At 36.1% G+C, this 24966-nt stretch overlaps 1 long non-coding RNA gene across 1 annotated transcript; it reads left to right on the top strand.

The window, feature by feature from the left end:
* The first annotated feature begins 11256 nt into the window (after nt 1-11256).
* On the top strand, nt 11257-20714 carry LOC126872698 (uncharacterized). The gene is made up of 2 exons (XR_007692137.1): nt 11257-18497; nt 19257-20714. It is a non-coding gene; the product is annotated as an uncharacterized LOC126872698 (long non-coding RNA).
* The last annotated feature ends 4252 nt before the right edge of the window (nt 20715-24966 follow it).

Here is a 24966-nt window from a genome sequence, read left to right as displayed (position 1 = left end):
AGAAGGACGAGAAGAAAGACAAAGCTCTACCAAAAGAGGGAGAGAAGCCCGATTCAGAGCCTTCGGAGCCGGAGAAACCTAAGGCCGGCGCAGTGAATGTGGTGGTCACGAACCGGCCCGAGGTGCTAGAGGAGCATGGACCCAAGGATCAGCAGAAGAAGTTTGAGGCGTGCTTCTACAACCTAGACGCATGGAAGCTTCCGAAGGGTATCAGTCCCGAGCCTGGTTGGGATTCCTATCGTTTCGAGGCTGCGGTGAGAAAGAAGTGGAAGGAGGTGACAGACGAGTGGCCCCTCGATAATTGTGGGTGCGGCGTCCCCGGTTGGGGTATGCAATACGACGAATTCCTCACAAAATTATGGAGGGATCAGCTCCCCCCACACGAGCCCTGTGCCGGCTGTAAGTTGGGATCTGGAGTCATGGAGGACAATCTACATATGCTCATCTTCATCAGCCCAGAAACGGCGAGAGTGCCACTTTTGGCAACAGCTGAACGAGTCAGAAATATGAGTTTACGGGCATGCAGACACGGGGTACAGAAACTACTAAAAATTAGGACTGGTTTTTTGAAGATGGGGGGGGGCGATCGAATATCTCCCACCTGGCGGAATGAGTGCTATTGGGAGCTAGGGTATGGATACTTGCCGTATAAACCGCTAGATGACTTAGTTTCGGAGGTGAAGAAGTGGCTTTGTACCCCACTCAATCTGGGTGGGCCCATGGGCCGCGACAACTATCTACTTTTGATTGAGGACGAGGTGACAAGGTTCATGGAGGAGGAATGGAAATTGCCAGATAACATACCATCGGTAGAGGATTGGGTCAAGACCTGCAAGTGGTTAGAAGGAAAGAGTGGATCGGAAAGAAACACGGAAGTGCTTGTCGATGGCAAGCGTGTTAGAACGGGAAAGATGAAGGGAATAATGGGAGTCTATTGGTCAGATGAAGATGCCGCCCGTGATCTGGTGAACCCCAGCCGGGAGAGCATGCAAGTGCTGCAGAAGAGCGAGGGAGGTAAAATCAGGCCTGCTGCGAAAACGGGGAATGCCGTGAATAGGAAGATGAACTATCTGAGTGAGGTGTTGGAGCGTGGGCTGCATGGCAGCAGGTTAAGCACTCTATTCGCGGGAGAGGCAGGTAATGAGCGGATAGACTACGACCTCATAGACGCGGCGCGAACCCGATCGACATGGAAAGTACCCCTGGACCAAGGGGGCTTTGACCAACACCAGAGCCAGGCTGTTATCGCGGTTACCATGATGGCAATTGGGCGACATTTATTGAAGTTTGCACACAAATCGAGCCCGTGTGGGCGGCCCTCTGGGATAGCCTTTTCGTCCTGGGGGCTAAGGTGCGGGCCGAAACGTGGTCCGATGAATGGCGGAACGGTCTCCCAAGCGGATGGCGGTGGACGGCTGTACTGGACACTATTTTAAACGTGACATCATTCCGGACAATCTGGAGGATAGTATGCGCCAGAATGGGCGTTACCCCCACCAGCATCTCAAACTTTTACGCCCAAGGCGATGACGTTATATTCAGTTATCCAGATCTAAACGTGATTCAGATGATCATCGACACTTACGGTCGACTTGGTTATGAAGTACTACGGAAAAGTAGTAAATGTAGTAGTGTAAAAAATTTACCGCAAAGTGTGAATTTAACGTCCTAGTTTGGCGAATGTGGATGTTCAGTTCATCACAGTCGTGTGTTTGCGATAGTTTGTTATGAACAGCCATGACAAAATGAATATCATTAATCAACTATAGTATCACTGAAAAATTTATATTTCTATATTGCTGCTGCCTAGAGTGAGAAAGTTGATTGTCAATAAGTAATTGCATATGTCGGAGTAAGGTTAGAATTTTAGGGGTGTTCGATGAACCCTTATTTAGTTTACCATCGCGGATGTAACTAACATTTATTGATACGAATGTGGACACTACAAGAGGCTATGAGTAATAGCGACGATAGGATGGTCCAGATGATGGTGACAACGAATTCATGTTCGATAACGAATCCACAGTCCACAGATGACGGACGACTGGGAAGTCACGGAGGAGAAGATATGGGAGGCAACCAGAAGAATGACCGCCCGCAACGTGGCACCGGGCCCGGACGGAATCCCTGGCCGGATCTGGGGGGAAGTGATGGGGGTCATGGCCCCCAGACTCCGGCACCTCCTCACAAGATGCCTGAGGGAGGGAGTCTACCCCCGGGCGTCGCGGACGGCGAGGCTGGTCCTGCTCCATAAAGAGGGCCGACCGAGGACCTCGCCGTCAGCGTACCGGCCGATATGCCTACTGGACGAGGTCGGCAAACTACTCGAGAGGGTAGTCGCCGCCCGCTTGGAACGACACATAGCGGGCCAAGTGCCAGGTTTGCACGAAAGCCAGTACGGCTTCCGGAAGGGGCGCTCGACGATTGACGCGGTCAGACGCGTACGAGCGATTGCGGAGGACATGGTCTCCCGGAAAGGCGTGGCGCTGGCGGTTTCCCTGGACATCGTCAACGCGTTCAACACCATGCCATGGGACAGGATAGTGACGGCCCTGGAGCACTTCGAGGTTCCCAGCTACCTTGTCCGATTGATCCGAGTCTACCTCGACGACAGGTGGGTGTGTTACACCAGTAAGGAAGGAGAGGAAAAGCGATCCGTCGAGCGTGGCGTCCCTCAGGGCTCGGTGCTGGGCCCCATACTATGGAACGTTGCGTACGACGAGGTACTACGATGCCCGCTACCCCCAGGCGCGGCCATAGTATGCTATGCGGACGACACCCTAATCCTGGTCGAGGGTCGTGGCTGGCACGAGACGCTGCGCATTGGCGGAATCACAACGGCCTGTGCGACCCGTGCCGTGAACGAACTGGGCCTGAGAGTCTCCCCTGCGAAGTCGGAGGCCACCTGGTTCTTTGACAGGAAGAGGCGAGGGACACCACCGCCCGGCCTATGCATAAACATGGCAGGTAAAACCGTCTGGGTGGGATCACAGATGAAGTATCTGGGACTCACCATCGACAGCCAGTGGACGTTCGAGCCGCACTTCGACTCACTGATCCCGAAGGTGTCAGCGGCTGCCAATGCCCTGTGCGGCCTACTACCGAACATCGGCGGGGCCGGAGACGCGGTGCGCCGACTTTACGAGGGCGTCGTTCGGTCACGAGTGATGTACGGGGCCCCAGTATGGGCGGACGACCTGATGACAAGCCGTCGCAGCATTCTGCTCCTGAGAAGGCTGCACAGAGTGACCGCCATCAGAATCATTAGGGGATACCGGACGGTGTCTCACGCGTCGGCGTCCACCCTAGCCGCGTCCCCCCCGTGGGAGCTGCGGGCGCTGGCGCTCAAAAAGAGATACACCCACTGGAGAGAATGGCACCCGGGAGAAGACCCCACCGAGCAGGCGGCTCCAAACGACACAGGAACCGCCGAGGAGGACACATGGAACCTGTGGCGATCCCAACTGATCAACGGGAGAAGCGAACACCGAGGCGCGGATGCGGTCCTACCAAACTGGGAGGCATGGAGGAGCCGCCACGGCCTCCCACTCACATTCAGGATGACCCAGGTGCTCACGGGACACGGCGAGTTCGGCGAGTACCTGAGGAAAATCGGACGGGAGACGACGGACATCTGTCATCACTGCGGGGAGGGCAGGGACACGGCGCAACACACAGTTTTGTCGGGCGTGAGAGGTGTTCCGCTACACCCTGCGGCACGTCATAGACGAAAGATTGACCCCGTCGGCGATCGTAGAAGCGATGTTGAACGGGCCACAGGAATATGAGGCAGTCCGTCTCTTCTGCGAGCGAGTTATGCTCGCAAAGAAGCGAGCAGAAAGGGAGAGAAAGAGAAACTCTCACCCTCGTAGGATAACGCGATGGAAGGGGATGGCAGTCAGGCGGCCTAGAGCTAGGAGCAATGCCCCTCCCTCTAACATAAAATTCAACAGTCAGGGAATTGTCAGGACTGGCTCGAACAAGAGGACGCGGGAAGGGGGTGTAACAGAAGATAATTCATAAGAGGTTCCTGGAGCACTCCTGTCATACGCGTAGGATAGTCATCGTGGAGTTTTAGTTGGTAAGAGTCCGACACTACTCTGCTGTTATCGATTATTAACAGCAGCGGAGTGTCCATGAGGATTTCTCCACGTGCAAAAAAAAAAGAAAAAAAAGGCACGCGTTTGACGTCGGAGCATTTACGGGGAATAACTACAAGTGTGATTGGGTCGAATTATATAGATTACATAACCTGCAACCACATGGCACCTGGTAATTCACCCGTGTCCTGGAATGTATTGGGTTGACACATTCCCTTATGTATTCGTCCCCCTTCCCTCATGTACAACAGCAAACGATCGGCTGGAGCCATTATTTAGTAAGCGACCTATCCCGGGGAAAAGGATGCGAAAATGAGATTGGTTAAGACCTGGCGGGAATTGCTACTTATTAAACCAATTAAAAATCTAAAATCTTAAAAATATGATGCTAATATTCACCGGCAGTAGCCTTGTCCACTCAAGAGAATATCAGTTAGGTGGAGGACTCATTCGATCAAAGATATCCTACTCATCTCTACTCCTTGGCAAAGTAATGTCAAGAAGTAGATACATACAGTGAAAGCCAAAATGAATATACACCTAGTAGACATAAAGCTCTATATGTGAGACTATGTCTGTCGAATATACGGCTTGAGAGTATATGACAGCGTGAAACATTTATTGGAGCAATGTGTGAATAAAACGAGCAAGGTGCGACTTGGGCGTCCACCACACGTTGCTATTAACCCCCTAACCTACGATTTATATTTGAGAATGCCCGTAATATTTACGTTTGGTCCGATCATCTACTAAGGGCTATGCCAATGAGTCATCATTTTATCTTCAACCGTACTTAAACTTATGTTGTGCAATACAATAATTTTTTCCAGCAACTTGACAATTTCATAACCTTGCATTGTCAACATGCGTTGACATAACACGCATTATGTTTTTATAATTCATAAAACAAATATTATTGGTAATTACAGGGTATTTGAGGCAGAATTAGCTGAAACCATACATCTGTAATTCACGCGTCAGTTGTAAGATGACGTATAATTGGTCGTAGGTAAGCACGATATGAGGCTTCTAAATCTCTAAAGTGAGGTATATGTGTTGTCTGATTTTCTTCCGTTTTTGATGCGTAGAAGAAAAATCGGACTCCGATCGCCGGGATTCAAACCCGGGTCCCGAACGTTCGTAACCTAAGGCGCTAACCACTACGCTGCTGTAACGTCGATTCATATTAAAGGCAGGATGTATGCAGGTCTTCAGTCCGTACCCTCAATTACCCCAGCGACCCACCATAAACCTAAACTTTTTAAGTTTATTATTTCTGTTATCTGTTTATGGATGATCCTTGAAACAGCCCTTAGGTTGTTATACGTCCTTACTAATTACGGGGAAAGCAGGTAGTTATTTAATGGGAAAAACCCAATACTTGACTAACGAAAAAGCTGGTTTTCCCCATAAACAATATTACCTACTAGCCGCGTTGGTAGGAGGCTTTCTTCTCCTATCTTCATTTATTAACATGACCTATAACTAATTGGCATCGTGCATCGTTACCCTCACTTTTCCTAACGGAAGGTACGAACAGCGAATCCGCGTTGTTAATTAAAAAGGGCATACTCACACCGAGCTTTCCTCCATAATGAGACGAGAACACCTGAGGAGAAATAGACAAAACCATCGAACAGAAGACATCTCTCCAATCTGTGTAAACCTGTGCTGTGCTAAAAAATAAAGACAATAGTTGTGTTACGACTCAGCTATTTTTATTTCATCAACCAACCCCTAAGTTTACGTGACACTGCCATCGTCCGACACTAGTTAGTGTCGAGTGGTGGTATTTGCTGTTGAGTGCCGCTACAAAAGTTTGAAATTAACCGTGTTCGGATAAAAGCATGAAAAATAAATTTGAACAGGAAACAAAAATGGAATTCGCTTATTAATATTCTGAAACTGTATGCACGCAGTGCATATGTGGCCAACAATGTAGACGTATTACTTTTACGGAACAAAAATAGGATCCGGCATTTTTATTTATAGTTAGGTAGGTTATTTATAGTTAGTTTGAGATGTTGAGGTGTGCAGACGTGTTTTGGCAAAAATTTAGTAGTTATTGAGAATTAAGTGTGACGTGTGAGTTCGTAAATATTAATATAATGTGTAATAACTTTTATTGGAATGTGTTAAAAACAGTGGAAATGAGAGTGGAAGGTTGAAATAACGCAAATAAGATAAATATGATGTCGTTACGACAGTTGAGGAGGGACAATTCGTGATAAATATTTTAATTGACCATTAATTGACTGTTTAGTGGACAGTAAAGTGATAGAGGTATATTCTTGTGAGGAGGAGACAATTAGTCTCCTATAACCACTAATAAATAGTGAAAATTAAAAACTTCGAATTTTAGGTTATAGGCGGTTATGTATCTAGCGTAAACGATAAAACGAGCTTTCCAAGGCTACAAGAGCAGTCGATGTATAAATTGGCATGTCGGTGTAATTAAATTGCATACGTAAGCCTACGGTGAGATTGTGTTAATGGTATTTAAGGGGAATATTTTATAGTCCTGTTGTAGCTGATACTTGCATAACAAGATTTTATAGTATGGATGGTTTAGTCAGCAAATTTTATAAGTTTGATGTATAAATGTAATGTAATTTTAATATAGTTAATTATTAAGAGGAGTTTTATACTCTTAAGTAGGAGTGATAGATGGTAATATGTGGTAATGTGGCATCTAGGTGCGTTACACTGAGGTGATTGGATTATAATTGATTGAGTGGCAATCGTAAATGTTCAACCTAACTATTTCTTACAAACCGATAAATTCGCTGTGATTTCTGAAGTTAGTTGTAAATTCGATATATTACTATCGACGAAAAATTGTTTCCAACAAAATCATCTACTCAGTACATGATCAATAAACCGGACAAATTTGTATCAAATTCTGATTAGCGTCCGATGTAAATAGCAAATATATTATAAACTGCTTTCCATATTTCGGAAAAGGAGAGAACATTCAGTTCCGCTTGCGGAGTACATCGCTCTGAAATTAGCATAAACGTATAAGTAATATAAACAGAACATGGAAGAAATATAACAATGGACAATTTCTTTACAAGCGTGTCGATGGCGACTATACTTTTAGCAAGAAAAAGAAAAAACTACGGTTGTTGGAACAATTCGCGCAAATAGAAGGGAGCTACCAATATTGATAAAATAGTCAAAGGACGATATGACACGCTTGTTGACAAAATTATATCGTTCAAATAATTGTACTCTAACAATTTACAAAACTGAGTCAAATAAAAAAGTACTGATTCTTAATTCAATGCATACATCGTAGAAAAAAAATGATGCCTGTATACCGGAAACAATTGGATTATATAACAGCGCCAAATTGTGTGTAGGTGTGGCATACGCTTAATCGAGATAAATGCATGAATTTTATATAAAGAGACCACGGGAGAAGGAATTCCGAGGCAAGAATGTTTATTTCAATTGGAAGAAGAACTTGCTACAGAATATCAAAAAGAGTTAGGCAAAGAAGATACAGCAAAGCCAGTCACAAATATAAGTACAGGTTTACACGAATGAAAAACATGCCAGGTAAGAAATATCTTTGCGATAGCAAAAATAATAAGATTAACAAAATCTATTGTAAATGTAAAAAATATGTATGTGGAAAATGCACAATCGAGAAGCCTATGATTTGATAGAAATGCGACGAAAATGAATAAAATATACATTATTTATTTCTAAATAAGGGAAACTATGTTTTTACTGTCGAATTGGCTATTACCTTCATTTCCTCAAATTTATACCAGCTACGCCATCAAAAGCAAATCCGCTTCGAAGATGTGCAGTCTACTTAAAAAGCTGAGAACATATAAGAAGACATGTTGCTGGTGCTCGAGCTACGAAACGTCACTTTGTGTAGTACCTCGCTTTGAAAAATACCACACTGAAATCAACTGAGCTTCTTAAAAATTTTTTTTTAACTTTTCTTTATGAATTTTATTATTTTTTGGTAATTTTTAAGTTTTTAATAGCAATACCTCTTTCAGCAATGAATTGTTAATTTTTCATCGAATAAAAGTGCAAACCTCATTTTGTTTTACTTTTTTCGTAAAATTTATAACAGAAACATTTACCCTGCCATCGATGCGTATACTCGTAATCGCCTGATTTTAATTCGGAATTTTTTAAACTAAATTCCATAATTAACAGTTCAATTAGTTATGCATACTCATCTTTGATTGGTATTTTTTATTTGATATTTCTGTGTGTAAAGAGCTGTTGCTCCATAGAGACATAAGTCCTACACATCAAGCCTACGCCGCAGGATACACTGCGTATGAAAATCCAATTCAGTTTAGTTACTCGATACGAGCCTAGCTCTTAGAATCGACTTAGGAACTGAATCTTCGAAAAGCCGAGTGACTTTTAATCGCTTGGTTGCTCTTGGTTCAACCTGACCAATGATTCTAGGTTCGTTCCAAATTTAACGAATTTAACGAATAGCGAGGAGCAGAGCTCCTTAGAACCAGCCTTTATCACCCAAACCTTAAGGCTAAACTAGGTTACAGCTTTACGCACGAAACTCTCTAATAATGACCTGAGTTTATCTATTCTACATAGGGCTCTCAAGGTCAACTTCATTAGATTAATTATCAAATACATATGTATAATAAAAACCTTTTAGCTGAAAGACACACTTATTTATTCTCTGAAGAATTAATAAAAATATAAAATGTCGAAATCAAATGTGCCTTAGTGTCCGAATATTTTTGGAATTCGCTGTATTCCTGAATATTGCTCATTGGTCGCATTCGACACGATATTCCACTTTTATATTATAATTAGAATTACAGTTTCCACTTGGCATTCCATGAATGTAGCAATCGTAATTCAACGATTTAATAAGGGTCATGCCGTGAATTATCTCATGTACCAGAAAAATAAAATCATTTGTTCATAAAACAAAATATTTTCTTCATTTAAAATTGCTAATTTCTTTCATATTCTTAAGGGCGATGTCGAGATATTTGCAAAAGTTTACTTAACTTTCTCTGTTCGAGCGTGAAGGTGATAGCAAGCGTGTTGATATATTCACAACAAAGGACGTTACAAAAAAATTAACCTTGGTATGTAACTCTAACTGAAAGTTACAAGAGACAGTAATAAAAATCTACTTATAGCTTTTTATTTCTGGACCTTGTAATTCAAATAACATTCATATTCAAGGGCACAATAATATTGATTTTTTTATTTTTTACTTCACTAAATTCTATTTCCTTTGTAGCGGCGATGTCCAGGTAATGGGCATACAAAAAGACGAAAACTGGGTAATATTTAGCTGAAAAAAAGAGGAACATTCGCTAAACGTAACGGCGCGATTAACCTCCGATCGCAAGGTCGCGATGTGTGATACAAACAATATTAAATCGGTGTCCAGTTGCTGCCCGCGACAAATTCACAGCGATTTTTAACTTTCTTACAAGCACATGGCGCGTATTAATACAGATCTCGCCCTAATCATTCTAATTATCTTTTTAATATGACAATTACCGCATCAAGCAGTATCACAACAACTTGTAAATCGTTTGTAAATGCGCGCAGTACCTTAATATATAAAAGGGACTCACCATTTCGGCATAAAAGTAGATATATAACCATATGCCGTACAGAGGAATAGATTTGCTTGACTCGTTTGAAATCCCCGCACGTTTCTGGAGACCCAAAGACTTTGGAAGCTCTAAGAAATTATAACAAATTAGATAAATTAAATGAAAATATCAAAATTACAGCATGATTATTTTGTAAGAGTACAACATTGAACAAAATGTTGCAATATATTTTTCAAATGTTAGAATACTGTGTCGTTATTTCTTTGAATTTCATTTCTAAATAAGAAAATTTTGATAAAAGCAAATAACTAATGGCACTAAAATGAAAAATGGTACTATCTTTACAGTATACTCTATTTGCAAGTTACAAATGAACTTATAGCTATAATATTCGAGATTCCACAAAATATTCTCATAATCTATCTTGTTTTACTTGCTAACACTTTCCAATTGATTTTTTTCTATGGATTTCTGCTTCTATTGATGTTTTAGCTAATCTTCATATATAATAATGTTTTAGCTATGCTTCAGACTATATAGAAAAAGATAACTTTAAAGCAGTCCAATTTGTATAAAAAAGAACATTTTTATAGTTTGGTATTGTAATATTGTAATATTTTTACCCTTATGAAGGAACTGTTTATAAATTTAAGGAAAATAATCCATCAGCACACCAAATATATTGAAATGACTAAAATATAATTTCACTTCATAGTACAACTGTTGACAACTCGAAAGCTTGTAAAATTAACGAAAGTAGACACTATCTTACAAGGTATGACAAAAAAAAGGCATGACAAGGCTCTGAGACAGATGATTTTTAGCATGTAAAGATGATTTTTAACATGCATTAAGGCATTGAAAGACTGTGTTCTTAACATATTTTCATAACGTGTATCAAAATTAGAGGTTTCGTGTCTGTTATTTCATGTCTAATCGTAATATATGAAGAATAAGGACATGAACTGCTGCTAAAATGGATTTAGAATAGTAAATAATCATAGCAGTTTAACTCTCCGATTCCATAAGCATCTATACATTCGTGATTTCTTTTACTTATTCTGTAACATGAGCCAGTTGATACTGCAATTTTACACTTATAATACTTTAGAGGAACGTATACGTGAGAAAAACATATAAATATATACATATGTACATACATATACGCAATTTATGCAATTTTCATATGCATTTAAAAATCCATGGGATTGGAAGTTACTTGAATATATTTGGAATTATATATGTATGTTTATTTATTTATAAATAAATAATTATATATATATATACTGAGATTTTAGCGTGTTGCGAGTTGTACTAATATATTCATTTTTTATATTAAGTAATAATTGTGCAGGATAGTGAAATATGGTAAGAAGTCTGTAACTTTTAATAAAAAAAAAAAAAAAGAGAAGAAAAGAGAAAATATTTCGCATGTATTTAAAAAAAACTTTTGAAATATATTGTTTTGTATCGATAAAGATAGAAATTAACAAAATTTCCTATATTGCATCACAAACTGAATTATGAAAAGTTAATCGTTAGCGATGAGATCATGTGGGCCCATATACAATAGTCACAAACACATATTTTGATGCTTAATTTCGTTAATTTTCATTTTTGTACATATTTCTAACTAATCATGTATTAACCTCTCATCTGCAACCTTATTCTTACTGGCGTTGTTTGCATGCTCTGGCTCTTTCGAGACCATGCAGATTTTGATTAGATTTTTTTCTTTTAAACAATCCTCAAATATTCTTGAAAAATTCATTTTCAAAGTTTCTAGAATATTATCCAATGGTTTTTATCGTTACGTGCTATTTTCATTTTCTTAAGCAAAGCAAAATTTGAACAAAAACATGGATAAAATGAAGAATCACTTAAAATTACTGGAAAACGACCCAATGTGTAGACGACGGGGTTAATATCACACAGATAAAAATGTACAGATCCATTAACTTACGCAGTTATCGAAAAACATAATTAAATTAAGGGCGTAAATTTCGTATTCCTTAATTACCTAATTATACGCGAATATATTTTTATTACACGTTTAAATCTATATGTATAATCTACATATTACTATTTATATCTTTGATACAGTGTGATAGTACAGATTAAATTACATAATCCAAATTAGAATAACTTAAACAAGAACAATCTTTAGTTGTATAAACATATATAAAATATTTACCTTGAATGAAGCAATGAACGATTTTACATCTTTTCGTATTTGTGCTTAACGAAAATCGAACAAATTAACTGCGTAATTCTTCACTTAGTACTTATTATATTACAAAATTATATCTTCTGCACGATATACATCTTGCCACATCCGAACCAAAAAGAGGAATGTACGATACCAGTCTTCTGTTATTATAGCGTTAGTACTGCTTGCTGATTGGCTACAATCCTGGGTACAACATGGAACCTGCGCGCGATCCTTGAGCAGTCATGTATAACAATACATACATATAAACGTATAATATTCAAATGTTAAAGTTGGCACTATTTGTTCAAAATTACATTTTAAATCAATTGACAAGGTTTTGCTTTTTTAGCTCGAAATATTCCCTTTAAGCGAGGTAACCATCCGTACTCCATTTTGCAGTACAGTACTACTTTCTCGACAATTGTACTGCAAAGTTGTTATGTACTGATTATGTCCTGCATTTAATACTACTTGGGAAGAATTATTATTAGAATTATCATTAGAATATCATTATCAATTGTATGTAACAAATATAGTATTTTGAAAGTCAACCTATTTCTTTAAAAGAAACAAAAATAATTATCGAATTTTTAACGAGCCTTTCTGATACAAATGCAGATGTTGAAAAAGTTTTTTTCGTTGATCGATGTTTATTGGTCTGCTCGGAAATAGTCTTCAACAATGAACTTAACAATTAATTATATTGTCAGCTGTCATGAAAGTAAAAACTAATATACGATATAGTTGTGAAGAATTTTTAAACATACTAAAAGAAAATGATGAAAGTTTAAAAGAGGAATATTCAGAATCATTTAAGAGGAATATTTAGAATCAAATTTCATTAGTCTAATTCTTCGATAAAAAAACAATTTTATAAGAGAGGAGACGCGCGTAAATCTCTTTCAAAGTGAGCTGAAATCCATTGAGATCGTGCTTTCAAGTTATCTTAGAAGGGGCAGAGAAAGGAAAATTCGTTATCCCATTACCAACAATTGCCTCTGGCCCTATTTTTGTTAAAAGTACATTCGGTTTACTTGTATTTTATATTCAGTTTTGAAGGGGATTTAATCGTTTAAGCCTTTCGCTACGGCAGTGTGCTCCGTCGGAGTGACACCGCTGTACGGGCCATCGTGCCGCCGGAATAGCGGTACTGAACGGAGCACTGCGACGGAAAGCATTCATATGATGAGCAGGGCTCGTGATTAAGTGGTATCCCGCGGATGTCGTCTATAGACGACGCTCGTACACACAGGTCATCGCGCAAATGCCGTCTATAGGCATGCCGCATGTATATGCCGCCTATAAATGTAATGATAAACAAACTCCGGGCAAAACAATGTCGCCGCTAGATGCAACTGTCGAATGAACACGAATTTGAATTTTCCGACTCTCCCCCGACCAGTATAAATAAACGGATGCGATCGCGAGCGACAGAGTATCGAACATTATCGTACGGTATCGTACAGTATCTCCGAGTATCTCACGAGTATTTATCGAGTTAATGCGACGAGCATTTACGAGTATTTATTCCGCTATCTTATTCCGCGATTTGTACTTTGTACTAACGACTCACGTATTCGGCTGTACGTTAATTTATTTATTTAATCGAAATATATTTGACGAATTGCGGCAGCAATTTCTCGCTCTCGTTATTTCACATTATCTATCCTCGACCATCCCTCCACATAACTAAGAAAAGAAACTCTTTTTTCCACGTGCGATATCTAACGCAACTGAATCTGAGACAAAAAGACTTTGTTTTTAATGCGTATCATTACTATCATCAGAATCACTATCTTGTGGCGTATCTCGTATATTGCATCTTTAATGTATTTAAACCCTCGTATAATGCCTATTATAATGACGAGAAAAATTATCTTTTTCCGTACGGAAAGCTTTATGTTACAAAGGAAATACTAATACCTTGTTTGAACTTTTAATAAAATTAAGACATCGATTCCCTCCATATCGACTTATCATTGTCATTTCATTGCTGTTTTTCGTTTTTTATGGCTTATAATCTGCAGTCTATCCGAATGTATCAACAGCGAGACAGGCAAGCTAGTGGCAAGCGTTATGTGGGAAAACGTTAATATTAAATACAACAATACTAATACAATAATAATATACAACAATAATACAACAATGAAAATAGTGACAAAAGTGATGAATTTAATAAAAGGCGGAAATAAAGCATTGATGCACCGAAAGTAAAAAAGTTTTTCACAAGATATTAGTGCTGATTACGAAGATTGACATTTGTATACTGACGTGCACTAGCTTAATGCAGGGAGAAGCCTTTACGGACTGAAAGTGAGAACTTCAAAAAAAGTGAGGTGAAAGGAACTCGACAGCTTGCAACAAAAAATCGAACGTATTTCTATTTTGAGCAATTTGCCATTTTTAGCGGACAATACACAGCACTTAAGTAGTTTAAGGAACAAGGACGTTAAATCTGATGTAAATAAATAAGGAAAACATGATCGCCGAGAAAGCGAGCCTCGTGTTTTTGCTCGACGATTTCATATCCCTGCGTGTTTCTGAAGCCTCGGAACAAGCAAGCACACCCGGTTCTGATCTCACATGTAGCTTCATTTTTTCTTCTTTAATAATTGATATCGCGGATCTAGCGACAACCAAACCGCCCATTATTCTCGCTTAATTATACTTCTATCAGCTGTTCATAGATGGCTAGCGACATTTGATAATAATAGCAGAGAGGAAATTTCCTCTCTAGCATCAGTCATCATTTCCGAGTAAATATCAGCAAAGATTTAATTTAATTATTTTGATTAATAACCAAATATATGTAACGAAAATATGAACTAATCGTTTCTAGTAACCCAAATTTTTGTTTTCTGTAATAGAAATTTTTACTTCCTTAGTCTTTCTTCATACTGGGCAGCATGTGTAAATCGCTCACACACACAGCAGGTTTCTTTCTTTAATGGTAGTTGGTTCGGTATTGAACTCGACTTTGGTTTTGAAACATTGGTTTTTGAATATTAGAAAAATTTGTTTATACAATATTTGCCTCTTTTTCTATAATTGATAATCCTCCCGGAAATTTCGTCTCAGATAGTGGAAGCGAAGACACTGTTGTACACATAATATTAGGAGTAGTATTATGCCATATGCTACATGCCATCAAGGAACAATTCCTTACCTTTGGATAAAAACCTTTTAATAAAATATCAGTCGACAATATTATTGCATCCTCTCCTATTACTGCCCTGTATAATGTATTTTTATATATTCTAGAGACTGGTTCGTTTGTAACTGCTTGTACAAAATATCCAACAATTGCACAATTTATGACTTGTTACATCAGCTTATCTTCCTAGTAATACTGATCTTAAGTTGTTAAAAGGACATTAAGCTGCAACCTCTGGAAATCTATAAATAAATATTTGTATAAATATACAATGTGTATACAAATATATATATACAATATAAAATAAAAAAATATATATATATATTTATGTATATATAGGAATATGTGTAAAATGTATATGGAAATTTGAAAAATGTGTAAGCATAAAATGTGTGTGTAAGCATATGTGATGTGTATTCCACAAACATCATCAAATATTTGTTTCAATGACATTAATGTATCCAGATTGAACCCACTCGTTTCTTGTATCATTAAATACCATATATGAATTAAGATATCTTTGTCCACAGTGATTATGTTTAATAGTTATGTTAATATTGTTACCATCCACATATAAAGCAGCTATATACTTTGGTAGATTACAACTGTTACAACGATATAAGTAGTTGTTTCGATAATCAATATTGTATGTACAATGATTGTGCACATACACAAATAAATCTGCTCCTTTCTCAGGAAATTTCTGCATCTGTGCAACATATATTTATAAATGTCAAGAATCCACCCAACAAAGAATAAAATTAATGCAAGTTCCAGGTCAAAATGTATCATTTAACCAAATTATTACATAGTAATATTGCAAAACATAAGACAAGTTATCTTTAACTAGAAAATGCAAAGTAACACATAATATGATTTTCCAGTGATAATGAAATGTTCTAAATAAATTATCAAACAAACTGCCTTGGTCTGAAAATATTCATTGATAATATTCATTTAAATTGAATGTTCTAAGAGCTGTCATTATATTTTACATAAATCAACAATTTTAGATCAAGCAATGTAAACCGACATCCTTCATATAATGTGTATTATATATTTCCTCGCAATAGACAAAACCTGATAATGGTCAAATTGAAACAATTCACTTATATCGTGTATTTGACATATACTTACACAAAAAATAATCATCTCATAATTTTCACAATATAGTTTTCCATTTCCATAATGTTGAAGTAGATAACTGTTTGACACTAATTATATCACCCAATTATACCACCTGCAAGAGATAAGTAAAAAAACCACAAAGTATTGTGTTCATTCCTCTTAAGTCTATTTTTCATAGGCAGAAAATACTTATCTGAATTTCTTTTCTGGTTCTTAGCTTCCAATTGACATAAATACTATTAAGTATGTGGAATTGTTCAGAAGCTGCCATGACAGATGTATATATTCACATGAAATTCCTCAGTACTTCATATTTCCAGACATATTTTAAGTATTGAATTACTCACGGATCGTTGCACAAATACTATATACGTATTGCATGGATTCAAGATACAGCGAACTTCGCTTAATTAGAATTGCTGAATGAGATAATGTATTAGGTTGTCCGAAAAGTTTCTTTCATTTTGTAAGGCGATAATAGATGAGCAACAATTTCTGTTTTATATTATTTTATTGAATTAGATATGATCCATTCCGTTCTATTTCTATTATTATATTCGTGCATAATTCAATAAACTAATATAAAACAAAATACATTGTGCGTCTATTATTTCCTTATAAAACGAAAGAAACATCTCGGACAACCTAATAATAATACTTTAGTACTTTAATATGGATATAATTGAAATAATATTTAGAATATCAAGATTATAATAATGGCATTAAATGCAGCCTTTAAAAATAATTAATTTTATCATGCTAGAAATTAACCGATAAACAATTTTAATTAATCTAAGCGCATTTGACACTTTCATAACCGGAATCAATAAGATTATTAAATTGTGGATCGATTAGAGACGTCAATAATTAAGATGGAACACGCATAACCTGAAATCGATCATGTATTACGCCAGTTAATAATGTTCTCGTTATCCCTTAGATAGCAGCACAAACTAGCGAAAATGCATACCGGTAAGGCAGTTTCTTTATTTTCTAGCGGGAAAAAAATTTAAATATATTTAAATACACGAGTATTAATATTAATATTAATAATATATTTAAATATATTAATATATAATATTATGCATATGGACTTAAATATATTAGTATATTGTAATATCGTAAAGTAATTTAAATTAGAGGTCGGTTGAAATTAGAAAAAACCGTGTACGTCGTCTTTCTGTGGTTTGTTTACATTTAAGAGCGCCTATATGACTAAAGTCACCTAGTTCTTACATAGATATGAGAAAAACAACAAACAACGTTAGAACAGAAGGACGGTTTCGTGTTTCAAGGAGGGACGACCGAGAGGTCAGAGTGTGCGAGTCAAAAAGTGTGTGCGTTGCGAGAGTCAGAGTTGATCGAGACACCGAAGAGTAGAGTTGAGAGAATTGACCGAGTTGTCTAGAGAGAGAGAGAGAGAGAGAGAGAGTGTTAGATTCGTTGTGACGAGAGTTGCCAAATAACTGTAAAGTTATTTGATATAAATACGAGTATCGCATTTAGTTTCAGTTAAACAAACATCGTTTTCTGTCCAATTTATATTTGTATATTTAATTCAATATTAATAAATTGTAAGTAATCGGGGAAAAATTTATATCTTAATTTCCACGATATTACAATATTGTATATTAATATATTTAAATATATTCAGATAACTATAGTGAGGAAGTTTGTCAGCTTCCACCCTGACATCTCTTTCCGAATTTCCACTTTTTGCATATGTCTGTTCTCTTTTGTAATTCCTCTCCACTTTATCGCCACCTGTATCAATCTGGCGCCCTCCGTCGTCAGCAAAGGTTCCAGGCTATGCCAGCATATTTTCCTTTCACTGAATTGTCGATTATTTTCTATATTTTTGAATTGAAGGGACATATTTTCAGCATGGACTCCCACAAAAGGTCAAAAAATAGTCTTGCCGTAGCCTTCTAGTATACAACGAGGAAGAATTTGGGGTTCACTCGCTGTATCAGTTATTTTACAGTCGTCAAATGACCGCCGCAGGGAGACTTGTTCAAGCATCACCCCCCGCCCCCTCCCCAGTGGATACTAGGGGGTCCGAAATTTCCTGCATCGCAACGTTCTTCTCTCTGTCTGCACTTTCTATAACTTTTATATAAAAAGATAAGCAAGCCATTTAACGTGCCCTGTCGTCATCGCATTACTACACTCGATTGGCCACTTACTCTTTTGCATCCTGTTCAGAAAGTCAAAGTCACGCGAGCTGGATTCAGGAGGATCCGCACGAAGATGTGGTGAGTGAACCGTTAGACTAAAGAGGGACTGTCAACTTTATCGAAGTCGCACATCCAAGACAGGTAAATACTTAGGATCTAAACCAAACTTATCTTTTTGAGGAGATATTAGTTCCATCGTGATTTTTCACTCTATCTGTGAGCAAGCTTGGAGAGTCGAGAAAGCTCTCTTTAGCCTCCTGCTGCACAAATCAAAAAAAAACAAAAGCTAAATCTAAACTTAAACTTAAACATCAACTTCTTAAACTTAGCTATTTAGAAAGTCGTTACCTGGGTCTTTGTTAGTAATAGCAAGCGTCTGTTCTTCATTCTTAGTTAAGGTTTGGCGGTGTGCGTATCACAGAGTTATATGCAAAGAAAGAGTGAATTTAAAAAATGGAAACTGGAAGTTATGAAAAAATATGTATATTTGTTGTAGTATGATGAAAGTCGAGTTATTGGCTTAAAACTTTCTCCTAGTAAGTTTTGCGTGTTAATGTCTTACTATTAACGTTATATTAAAATTGATGACGATTACAACGGTTTCAGAAACGTTGAAGTGAAAGTAAAAAAAAAAATAGAGAAGGAATTTGTTAACTCATTAGACGATCTTTTTAATATCGTTGATAACGATACGTCAACTATAATCAAAATTGAAGAAGATAACTTGTTCTCTTAAATAGACTAAGGTCAATGATTGTAATACTTGAAACTATACCTGATAGAAGATTATCTTTGCGTATAAAAAAATGTATAGCTGATATTGTAGAAAGTACAAGTACTTAAAAACAATTGTTTTGGATAATATGAAAAACTATGTCTCTATCAAAAATTTCATTTCAGAAGAAAGCTGAAGATTTGAAAACAGTTAATGACACCGCAGAATGAGGCGTAAATCAGGCCAATATCAGAATGTAATAATTTATTAACGAAAAACCAAGAAGATAAACAATATATTTTACAAATATTAGAACGATATTACCTTGATAAAAGCTTGATGCTCCCCCAACTTTTCAACGAGCAATGGAATCTTTGTTACCCGGAATAACATGATTTGTGTATACAGACAATATAATTATTCGTGGACGTTTACTTAAATAACAACAAGAGAGATTATAGCAAATTTTTGGAAGAATAATAGACAGTGGATTAAAATTGCAACCTAATAAGTGTCAAATCTTGCATGAAGAAACAATTTATTTGGGCTATATAATTATCAAACATGGTACAAAGTCAGACCCGTAAAGATTAGGAACAATTAATAATTTTCTTTCTGGAATTGACATTATCGGGAACTTATAGAACATTTTTCACATATTGTGGAACCTATTCGGGTTCTAAATCCCAAACTTTCGGAATTCAGATGGCCTGACGAGGAACAAGAAGCCTTTGACATATTAAAAAAAAAAATTGACAACAGCATGACTGTTACAATAAACTGATGTTGCAAAACGATTTATGCTCTATTTATAACGACGCATCAGATAAAAGGGAAACGATTTACCGGTAGTTTTTGTAAGTAGAGAGTTACTAGCAATCTTACGAGCGGCTCAACATTTCCTACTTTTAAGAACTTTTACCAAAAACACTGGAAGTTTCAAAAAATCATTAAAGGCTCAGATGCATCGCACGTGCTTATAAGAAACGTGCAATCTAAGCACAAACAATAATATGATACCTGTAGAGTGCAACTATAGCTCGTTATTATAACTTATCTCGTTACTATAAGCGGATCGTATAAGGGGAACATATATACTTACTGCAATTATAATAATTAGTTATAAATACGTTTCACAATTAAAATGCGAGATCAAGGAGTCAGCGAATAAATAATTCATACATCGAGAGGATGAAACAGAACTCCGGCATATTACAAAACGAACCGCCAATCTTCATAGACAATAAACACTAATCGTAATCGTACAGGACTAAGCCGAAAACAAACTATGTAAAAATTATTATTTAAACTTGCCTATGATATGACTAGACTGCGGATTCATACTTTTCTGAACAAAATTAAAGAAATAGAATCTATATAGAAATTGTTTCATTCACTAAAAATTATAGAAACTGCTGTGATTTCAATAATTTATGTATTTTTATGCACTATATGCGGATTTTTGCAGTCTAGTTATTACTATTATGTATTACCGACGTATTATGTAAACTGGTTATTATCTTTGTAAAGTGATATATTACGTTATACAGAGTGAGTCAGTAAAAACGATCAACTGAAATAACTCGTTACCTATTGATTTTATAAAAAAAATGTTTGAAATAAAATTTATTCTATTTCAGAGACTCAACCGGTTGAATATAGTTTGACTTTTTAATACCTCACATTCCTGCAGATAAGTTGATCTTGAGTTGAATCTCTTATAACATTAACCGATTCAACTGGACATTCTCTATGAGAAAGTATCAATCTGTTTACGTCGAAAACCCATTAGTTCAGCAGATATTTTATCTTCAATTTGTCAAATTTAATGTACGAAAGGCCAAGAAAGACATGAAGCGATATTCTTGTGTTTACGTTGTCTTTTCTTTATCTTGTTTATCTTTTATACGTTACATTTCACAAATTGAAGTTAAAATATCTGCTGAACTATGAGGGTTTTTCGGTACAAACAGGTTAATATTCTTTTGTAAAAGGATGTCCAGCTAGATCGACTAGTGTTATAATAAATATACAATACCATTTGATAAACTAGACAACCTTGATATCTCAAAAGATATAAGGTATTTAAAAATCGAACCATATCCCATGTTCCTCAAACAGGGTAAATCTCATTTCAAATATTATTCGATAAAGTCAGTAAGTAATTTCGCATGGTCATTCTTACTGACTGATTCCGTGTATTGCGTATTACCATACTTATATATATACAGGTTGGTTGGTAACTGGTGGTACAAGCGGAAAGGGGGTGATTCTATGCTAAAAAAGAAGTCGAAGATATAGAATAAAAATTCTTTTTTTAAATTTTTTCCATCGAGACAACGATCTACAGTGAGATCCGTTATAACGAGATGTGATAAAGTGCACGCGTACCGAGCGGAAATTCAAAGTCGATTTTCTCGAAAACAAAGCCTCAAACGAAAAATTTTTATTTTATATTTTCGACTTCTTTTTTCGCGTAGAATCCCCCCCCCCTTTCCGCTTGTACCACCAGTTACCAACCACCCTGTATATAAGCAGAAGTAAAAGGAGGAGAAGAAAGAGAAGAATAAATATTTCATAATAGATTAAATTACAAGTGCACTTTCTCCAGGGCGGCGCGTGGGGGATATGTTGTGCCCGGATGTGCGACATAGGAACGTTCGAATCAGGGACACATGCCGCACGAGGTCACCGCGAAGTGCATCGCCGAATGACCAAATACGGTCATTCCTACCTTCCAATCAAACTAATGCGATTCGATAAAAACCCTGTAATTTGCTATCAAAAATCTTCGATACGAAATCAACGAAGTGGCCACCTTTAAGCACAGTTCAGATAAAATACCACCTCGCTCTCCTTTCGATATTCTTTAGACGTTCTCGAGCCTAGTTACATCCTCAAATCGTTGTTGGATCCTGACGAGCCATATAGTTACTATTAATTTGTATCTAACAGAAATTTAAAAAATTAAAATAGTTTGGATTATCAAATTTTTAATCTTTTTAACACCAAGGGAGTGGCAGGATATTATAATCCTACTACTTTTGTGATTTCATGTAGATATAACAGATGTATGTCATTTTTGTAACACTGTATTTTATATTCTTTCACTTTCTTCTTCTTAACAAAAATTGTAGCGAATAAATTGTATTACATTTTAACGATAAGTGTCTGAATATGTTAAAATAATTCGCAGAACCGTTTTTACTATACGGCGTTTTTACTATAACGTTTTACATCTCAGAGGTGTATGTAGATTTTTGTAAATATATAATGCTGCTAAAAATCAAATTTGATTTGATCGATTAAAAAAAAATTGATTACATTAAATTGTGTTCTCCTTAAAATCATTCAATTCTTCTCTGGAACATTTCCGCGTATAGATAATGTGTTCTTGAAAATATTTCAGGTTCCAGTCATGGATGACTGATATTGTATTATGATGCATGATCTTGTATTATGCATGTACATACAATGTGTACATTTTGCTCGTTTCTCGGTGTATAATACCTGCGTAAACATCGGCATCCTATCAATAGAATATTTATATTTTGCATTTTAATGAAACAATTTAGAAGACGTTATGTATTCTGAAGACAGTAAGTGGGCATGTGTCTACACATACAATTATATGTATATAATTACTACACACGTGATAGGTTCCTTGATTTACACGGGTCTAGGTAAATGTAAAATGCGAGCAAGGACAAAGTGAAGGCAATGTTCAACGTGGCAATGGAATTCTCACTGTGCTTAGAATAAGAATGACGTAATCTCATTCAGGTTATATGTTACTATTTACTATTATACAATGATAATAAAATGTACTAACAATAGAATGAACTCACGTAGTAAATCTTATATAATATGATGTAACGGAATATGATATAAAATTTTTCTCAAAATAGAGAACTTGAAGTTGAAAGAAAAAAATTTTATGTCACACATACTGAAATAGAAATAGAAATAATGGCAAACATAAAGTATCCGTCATTATATATATATATATATATATATATATATATATATATATATATAATAATCACACACTATATAGATTAATTATTACATTGAAAAATTAATGCTGTTGTGAAAAGAAAATTGTAAGTATCTATATTTGTAAAATACATTCTGACGCTATAAAAGATACTTATACGTTACAAACTGGAATCTTAAAGTTACCGCAATCTTTAAAAGATCTTACTTTCAGAATAAAGTGAAATCAAAATTGTATGTACATGGTAAATTTACAATTATTTTTCATTTCTGTTTTTAATCATATATACTGCATTATTTAACGATATAGTTAAATTGTTTTACGATATTTCAATCGTAGGAAGTAAATATTATAGTGCTGTAGGATAAAGTAACAAGATTTTCTCTCGATTAAGGTTTCGTTACACGAAACGATCCACTTTTGGTAATGAGAGATACTTGAATCCTGCGTGGAAAACCGGTTGCAAAACTAAGTAATATTCGAACGCACCATACTAAATGAATCGTCGATTAATGGAAATCAACATTTTTGTAATTTTCATTATAACAATATTACTGACATTTCCCAAATTAAGAGAAGTTCAAATACAACCTTATTTGAATTACACAAAGAGGAAAGATATTAAAATGAAGTACTATGCTATATACATGCATACATGTATGTATCGTTAAACACTAAACTATATGTGGAAAAATGGTATAGTATCGCTGGATAAAAATGAGAAAATTGGTGTTAAAAAATATGATCAATAAATTGTTCAATAATGAAATGCTACCTAGGCTGCTTTACCAAATTTTTTTTAGTTGGATCAAATTTTTATAAAACTGTTTGACAGATTATAGAGGCAGTGGAGGAATACTTTAATGAAATAACGAAAAATTTAGATGGAATAAATTAATGGACAGATAGGTGGAAATATTGAAGGCAAGTTAATATATATTTTGATTGAAACGATTACAAAACTTTCCGGAAAACTTACTAATTTAACTTGTTAATCATTTGAAATTGTAAAAATATGTGCAATACACGTGTATCAGTATTACGAGAAAACAATCCAGAAATAATTTAGATTTGCGTATAATTCTCCAAATAACAGTCACAAAGTATAATTATAGAATAAAATATTTATTAAGAACTGAGCTTATAGCATTCTTCCCGAACATCGTCGCTTAAATAGGACGTTGTATTTGCATGTTTATAAATTATTATCCGGATTTCTGCTTCCTAAATCGCTTTCGTGTTCGAGTTGTAAATGTGACTCTTAGATTAATTTTATTGCGAGTACATTATTAGTTCGTAGAAATCAAATAAATGAATTTTTCCATAATTGAGATCCAATTAAATCGCTTTCTCGCACTCGCAAACGATAGATTTGCTGCATTTCTTTGAAATTCTTGGGCCCGATTTGAAAATAAAATTTACAAGAATTGCTCGTTTCATGATATCTGATACACCATTTCATTTATCCAAGAAAATAATTGAAAAAGTTTGTATAAAATAAGAGAATAGAAATTTATTTATATACTGTCATTTGTCACGTGTTTAATTGCGAGAGTATGAGAATATGGCACATAAGTTGTGACTTTCTCATAGAATGATACTAATAGATACGTTTAATAGAAATAAATTTAGAACTTATACATAAATGTTCTTCCTCCTTATAATATTTTTCTACTAGAAAATGTTGACGTAATGAGCATACTAATGTATAGTGTAATGTAATAATGTAATGTACATGTATAATGTAACGTAAAAATGTATAATGTCTCTATAAGCGACGTAACATTGGAGTCAACAAAATAAAGCAAAATTCTATTGTACGGTACCGTTTGACTACGTATATGTATTGCGGTGTAATACGAATATATGTGAAACACACAATCATATTGTAATCCGTA

Source organism: Bombus huntii, chromosome 13 (genome assembly GCF_024542735.1).
Source record: "Bombus huntii isolate Logan2020A chromosome 13, iyBomHunt1.1, whole genome shotgun sequence".
Classification (NCBI taxonomy): domain Eukaryota; kingdom Metazoa; phylum Arthropoda; class Insecta; order Hymenoptera; family Apidae; genus Bombus; species Bombus huntii.
Note: the sequence above shows the minus strand (reverse complement) of the source record. Positions and strands in the feature narration are given on the sequence as shown.